At 45.2% G+C, this 6,395-nt stretch overlaps 1 long non-coding RNA gene across 6 annotated transcripts in view; it reads left to right on the top strand.

Moving 5' to 3' along the window:
* Window positions 1-1,820: 1,820 nt before the first annotated feature.
* LOC102553391 (uncharacterized) overlaps window positions 1,821-6,395 on the top strand; it is a 29,124-nt gene continuing 24,549 nt past the window's right edge. For 2 of the 6 annotated variants that reach the window (XR_015635764.1, XR_015635763.1), the window contains exon 1: window positions 1,824-1,926. This is a non-coding gene — a long non-coding RNA (uncharacterized LOC102553391). Of the gene's footprint in view, window positions 1,927-6,395 lie in introns of all 6 variants that reach the window. The other 4 variants (XR_015635766.1, XR_015635762.1, XR_015635765.1 and 1 more) reach the window with 3 other exon arrangements.

The raw sequence follows: 6,395 nt of genomic DNA, 5'->3' as shown, positions 1-6,395 counted from the left end.
ACCATTGAAGGAGTGGATTTGCTAGTGAGAGTGAGGGCAGGCAGGCAAAGAGAGCAAAAGCTTCCTTCTTCCCTGTCCTCTATATAAGCTACCAGAAATAAGCATGTCTCAGATTAAAGGTGGGTCTTCTCACCTCAAAGATCTGGATTAGAAGTGTGTCTGTTCATGTCAAATTATTCAGTTGAGGAGAAAATATTTCCTCAATTATTCAACTAAGAAAAATGCCCAATCGTTTGGGTTTTAGTTAATTCTGGATATAGTCACATCGATAACCAGGAATAGCCTTCACACAGGCCTTTCCTTCCATGGTGGCCTGAATCTTCTCTGAGATCATGATCCAGAATATACTTTCCCCACTTTCCATTGCTTCTGTCAAGTGTTTTGGTCACAGAGACACAGAAGGATCCCTGGTGGTATTAGTTACTTTTGTTGCTGTCATAAAACACCACAAAGAAAGACAACTTAAGAAAGGAAGGGTTTATTCTGTCTTAGGGCTGCATGGAAGTAGGAGTCTGTCCTGGTGTGCAGATGACATCAGGTGACAGGAGCAGGAAGCTGAGAGGTCACATCCTTCATCACCACCAGGAAGCAGTTTCTCTGTGCTTGAAACCCTCCAAGCCAGCCCCAGTGACACACTTCCTCCAGCGAGGTGCCCTGTCCTAAAGTTCCAGGGCCTAGGCAAGCATCACCATCAGCCGGGGGTCGGGTGTTCCGATACACGAGCCTATGGGGAGCGTTTCTCATTCAGAGCATCACACTCATGTAATTTCCACAGTAGGCCTCATGTTTCTCAATGTATCTTTTCCAAAATCAAGCTTTCCTGGGGGATGAAAGGAACTTATTCCGTTAGAAGGCCGAGAATCCTTTCCCAGTTCGCCGCCTGGGTAAAAGGTCCCCCGGTGAAGAGGAGCTGGCCACCATCATGCGCCACATTTTTATTGTACGTCATTCTGGATATCAACAAATCCTCAATAATTTATTCATTCACTCAAAAGATATTGATTTCTCCTACTATGTGCCAAATATTGGCCATGTACTAAAATCTTAAAGGCATAGAGTTGGGGGGCTGGGGATGTGGCTCAGGGTGTACAGTGCTTCTCTAAGACGCATGGAGCCCAGGGCTTCACTCCCAGCCCTGCACCAACCAGCTGTGCTGTGCGCAACTGTGAATACAGCACGTAAGGGTAGAGGAAGCCCGGAGGGTACGAGTCACCCTTTGCTACATATGGAGTTCAAGGCCAGCCTGGACTACAGGAGACCCTGTCTCAAACGACAGGAAAGAAGGAAGGGATGGTGGAAGAAAGGAAAGAAGAGAGAAGAGAAAAGAAGGGAAGGAGAGTGTGAACCGTGGACAGAGAAACTCCCTTGCTGTAATATAAGATCCCCAGCCTGGTGGGTGAGGCCTTCCACCATTTTCCAGTGGCCGGATATGCTTGGCTCCTGCCCCTCCATGGCTGCACCTTCACAGCTAGGCAAAGTGGCTGCTCTTCTCAGGAATCCTGCCTGGCTCTACCTTAAGCTGGAGAAAACTTAAAAAGACTGGACCAGTCTTTTCGGAGGAGTAGATGTGGCACTTAGCTACTGCTTTTCCAACTCCTCCTTAACTCTAGAAGATGGGGTCTTGCCTTCCCCACCCACCCACCCTCACCTACAGCACTGCCTGCCTTCATCTCTCTGCCCCCAGCTCCTAGCTCACCCATGGGCACAGCCTGACCTACTCCTCTGGGTCCCTCCTAAAGCTGGGCCATCAGTCAGTACCAGACCCGACTCAGCCCAACAGTCTTGCCATGAGCCTCCCTCGCAGGCTCTTTCCTCTGCTCATTCACTTCCTGCCCATATCTTCCTGCTCCGGGCTTCAGCACAGCCAGGCCAGCCTCCTACTGAATGTCCTCTGCCCTCACAAGTCTGTCTCCTGGGTCTTTTCAGGTAAGCTCTCTAGTTCAAGTTGGAGGGTATGGGGCCGTGTCATTGTGGTATTGCCAGGAATATAAAGACTCCTTCAGGCCACCTCAGAGGGACACGGAGTCACGCTTGTTGCAGGCTGTGCTCAGACTGTCAAATTGTGATAAGAAAAGGTGACTGTCCCCTCGCCTGGGCCGCAGGGATGGGAGGTGCCCAGTTCGGTGTTTCCTTCCTGGTCATCTCTGACTGGCCCCAAGTGCCACAGTTCTGATTCTGGTATCTTGCTGCTCCATCAAAATGCACAAGAGACAGAACACACCCTGACAAAGCTGAAGAGGGCTTGCTTCTCCGCAGCCTCTTGAATGTCCCTGCCTGGGCTGCCAGGTGGGGGTTGTGATTAATGAATAGATGTCAGAGCAAGGATTCTTGTAGCTACGATGAATGTGGATGGATTTCTTTGAGAATCAGTTGAGGCTGAATGCGAGGAAAGGCAGAGAAAGGAGTCTGTCATGGCTGCCAGCCTGTCATGGCTACGAGCATTGACTGCCACCCCATCCCACCTGCATCTCTCAGCACCCACACCCTCCAGCCCTCCAGTGGAGCCGCAAGCCACCTCCCCTGTTATAAATAGCAGCACAGATGTTGACAGAAAAATGCTCCCTTAATTACCATACAAACTGCTCTACTTGAGTGAACCGCTTAAAGCAGCCTCCAAAGGAAGTTCACTCAAGCAATTCCGCAGATTACAGCTAATGAACAATATTTCCTCGCACCTATTTAGTGCTCATTAAAATGTAAAAGCCTTTCACTTCAAACAGACGCACAATAAATAATTCCGCTCTCCCTTTCTGTCTCAGAGCAGCCAGGAACAGGAAAGAGAGGGTGGCGCTGAAGGAGCCGGGCTGGGCTGGGCGTGGCTTGGAAGAAGACAGCCTGGCAGAGAAGGGAGCATATAGCAAGGAGAGCCAATGAGCACGGGGTCTCATGAGTATCCCCTCAGTGCACCTCTTGGCTGGTAGGAGGCATGTGTGCCTCTGGAAATTAACAGACACGTAGCCCGTAGCCAGTCATGAGTGAAGAAGGTCCAGCAGAGAAAGGATACCGTGAGCAACATCCCAACACTCGGAAGCAGATTGGGTGGACTCAAGATAGGGCGGGGCTTAGGAAGCCCAATACATTACTATGTAGTTCTTAGGACTGCTCCATGTTTATATGTATCTGTCTGTTGTCTATCTGTCTTTATATTTAGCTATGTCTGTCTGTCAGTTTCTTCCTTCCTTCCTTCCTTCCTTCCTTCCTTCCTTCCTTCCTTCCTTCCTTCCTTTCTTTCTTCCTTTTAGGTTGAATGATCAAAGCCTGTACTTTTGGTGATCATTTCTACAGTTCGAGATGCATAGCAGGAAACCCTTGAGTTGTTATTTGCTGCAGGAAGAACATACGGAAGCTATGAAATGTGCTCCTATTCTTGCAGGGCCTTGCATCTCCCCCAAGGTACTTTGATCAGATAACCCAGAGAGCACAGAAGCTGGTGTGAGCCCAGAGGGGGTGGTGGGAAAGAGGGTGGGTAGTTTTTGCTTTTCGTGTTCAAGATCAAATCTGATGATGAACTAACTCTCTTTCCTTTAAGAGCAATGAGCAAAAGCCCATAAACTATTAAGATCTCTGGCTTTCTAGGTGTAGTTAATCTTCATGCTGAACTGGAGTGGGTTTCCGGTCAGTGTGCAAACACACCTCTGAGAATGTCTGTGAGGGTGTTAGGAGAGATGTTTAGCTGAGACGGGAATAGCTAGCCTAACAGTAGGTGACACCGTTTCGTGGGCTGGGATCCTGGACTACACAAAAACCAGAAAGCAAGGTGAGCACTATCATTTGTCTCGGTGCTTCCTGTCTGTGGACCCATTGCGACCAGCCACATAGCTCACAGTCCACCGACCAGGACTTCCTGGCTTTGTTAGATCATACCCTCACACTGTGAACCACTTAATTCCTTCCTTCCTCCCTCTCTTGTTTTGCCAAATATCCTATATTGGTGGAAATGGTAGTACCTCTCTGTGCCTTCTCGCTTTACTTATGGATGGCAGTGCAGCATGTGAGTAGCGATGTAGAGTTCAGAGTTTAGCCTTCACCATGAGAGTTTTCCCTTTACCATGAGGGTCCCAGGGATTGAATTCAGATCCCTAGGGCTTGGCAGTGAGTGGATTTACCCAGGGAGCTAGTTCCCTTTGAAAATTTTAATTTAGTAAAAGAACCCAAAGGAAAAAAATTATTTAAAGTCCAATCAGATGATCAAAATGCCAGGTTTCGTTGTAACACCGACTGGCTGATACCAAAGGGCCCTGCCAGGGGTACAGAACTGAAGTAAAAGTTCCTACAAGGAGCCAACCAATGCTGGTGCTCACTACACTAAATGCTGCTAGGAAGATGTAGGCCACTAGGGCACTAGAGGCCAAGCCAGGTGTAGCTGGCATTTCGTTCCAGCCATTCACCAGAGTTATTCAGGGACTTGTTGCTTCCTTGTCTGGTCCCAGACAGAGCCGATCATGTGCCTGTCGGGGAGTGGCAGGCGGGTGTGGGCACAAAGAGGACAGAAGCAGGAACCTAGCACTCACTGCTCAAGATGAAATCAGCCTGTACTTGGCTTTCAACTAAGGTCATTTGAAAATGGTCCTTAACACCCGTCTCATTTGTTTTTTATGCCTGCCAATTTAGTGTTGTATTCAAAGTGATTAATTAGTTTGTACTGGAGGTTTATTAGGTAATCTTTCTGTCAATCAAAAATCAGGATAAAGGGCACCCAGGAATTTTATAAGAATTCACCTCATTATTATATTGATACTAAGCGCAATATTAAAACTTGAGAGTGTAGAATTAATCGAGATAATTATGCAAGTTGATCAGAATTATTTGGCTCTCCTGAATATTTATGGTTTATTTTCTATTAGGGTAAATTATTTTTAAAATATGAATCAACCCTTCTAGTTTTCTCTTTTCCACTACAGATTAAATAGTGTTTTCAATTTTCTTTTCATTCAGACCCACAAAAAGATGGGACATGTTGTAACAGAGTGAAACATTTGTTTAAAACTATGCACTATCCTAAGGTGAATCAAGTATTTCCAACTCTCCTAGTGGTCTAGGATAATCCACAGTGGAGAGTCTGAGGCTAGCCCAGGTCACATCATAAGGCCTCTTGTAAAAAAAAAAAACCAATAAAATAAATAAAAATTTCTAAGTAAGAACACAGTCACATTGTACTATTGTAGAAAATGAACCATGCCAGGATGAATTTCCTATATAATGAGTAGTATTCCGTACAAACCTTTTTGTCACATGTATGAGTGTGTATATGGTGTATGTAGACAGTGTGTTCTTACATGTAATTTGTCCTACTGATGTTGCTTCTTTGTGCTCCTAGAAAAAGCACACATTGAGTCAGGTATAATCCCAGTATTCAGAAGGCTGATGCAGGAGGATGACTACAAGTTCAAAGCTATTGAGAACTACAGATTTCTAAACCAGCCTGGCCTACGGAATGAGATCATCTCAAAACAAAACAAAACAAAACAAAAAACAAACAAACAAAAGCCCAACATGCCACAGGCTGTGAACAAAAGAGAAGATTACTCTTCAGGAGATTTTCACCTGCTCCATTTTTCCTCTGTTACTACCCTACACTTTCCAAAAATAGATTTCTTCCCCTTAATGTGAAAGCAACATATAAAGACATCCACATAGATCTCAGTGAGGCCAAGCACTGCCCCACTACTGTTTTACCATAAAAGGACTTAAAATTAAATGACAAACTGTGGTGCCATTTTATTACACTTTTCATAGGAATATGAAAATTTCTTAATTCTAAAATGCTAACAGGATTTTTTCAAGGTTATCCTTGCTTTAAAGCCAAAAGTGTTTGTCTTGCTCTTTGCACAGATGCGTATTTCTTAATGACTTTATTGAGCAGTTACCTAAAATGCTCCTCAGAATATTTCCTCAGACAGGCTGATGGGAACCAGTAGAAAGCAACAGGAAAAATATCTACAAATCTAAATGGGAAATACAAAATTGTGTTTAAACACACCACAGAGCAGTCACAATTCTGATAGTTTCTGCCCTTTTCTGAAATGTGGAGTTTAGTGAGTAGAGAGGAGGCAATGCACAGTGTGGCTGTGGGCAGTGTGCAGTGTGCAATGCACAATGGGAAGTGTGAGGTGTGCAGTGTGCAGTGTGCAGGGAGAAACTGCTGGAACATTTTGTTTCTCAACAATCTAGGTAAACTCAGGTTTACCTAGGAAGTTCAACCAACAATGAGCCACCCTATGCCAGAAACTTGGAGTATCCTCTACGTTACCTCTCAGTTCTTCCCAAATGCATAGAAGAAAGTATTTTTTATCGATTTACAAAGAGTCATATAAATATAGATATGTCTTGATTGAGGAATTGTAAATTCAATCTCAGGCGGACTTTGAGATCAGCCTAGAGTGGATCTGCAGAGA

This window comes from Rattus norvegicus, chromosome 13 (genome assembly GCF_021556685.1).
Source record: "Rattus norvegicus strain SHRSP/BbbUtx chromosome 13, alternate assembly SHRSP_T2T, whole genome shotgun sequence".
NCBI classification, from domain to species: domain Eukaryota; kingdom Metazoa; phylum Chordata; class Mammalia; order Rodentia; family Muridae; genus Rattus; species Rattus norvegicus.
This window is presented reverse-complemented; position numbering and strand designations above follow the sequence as displayed.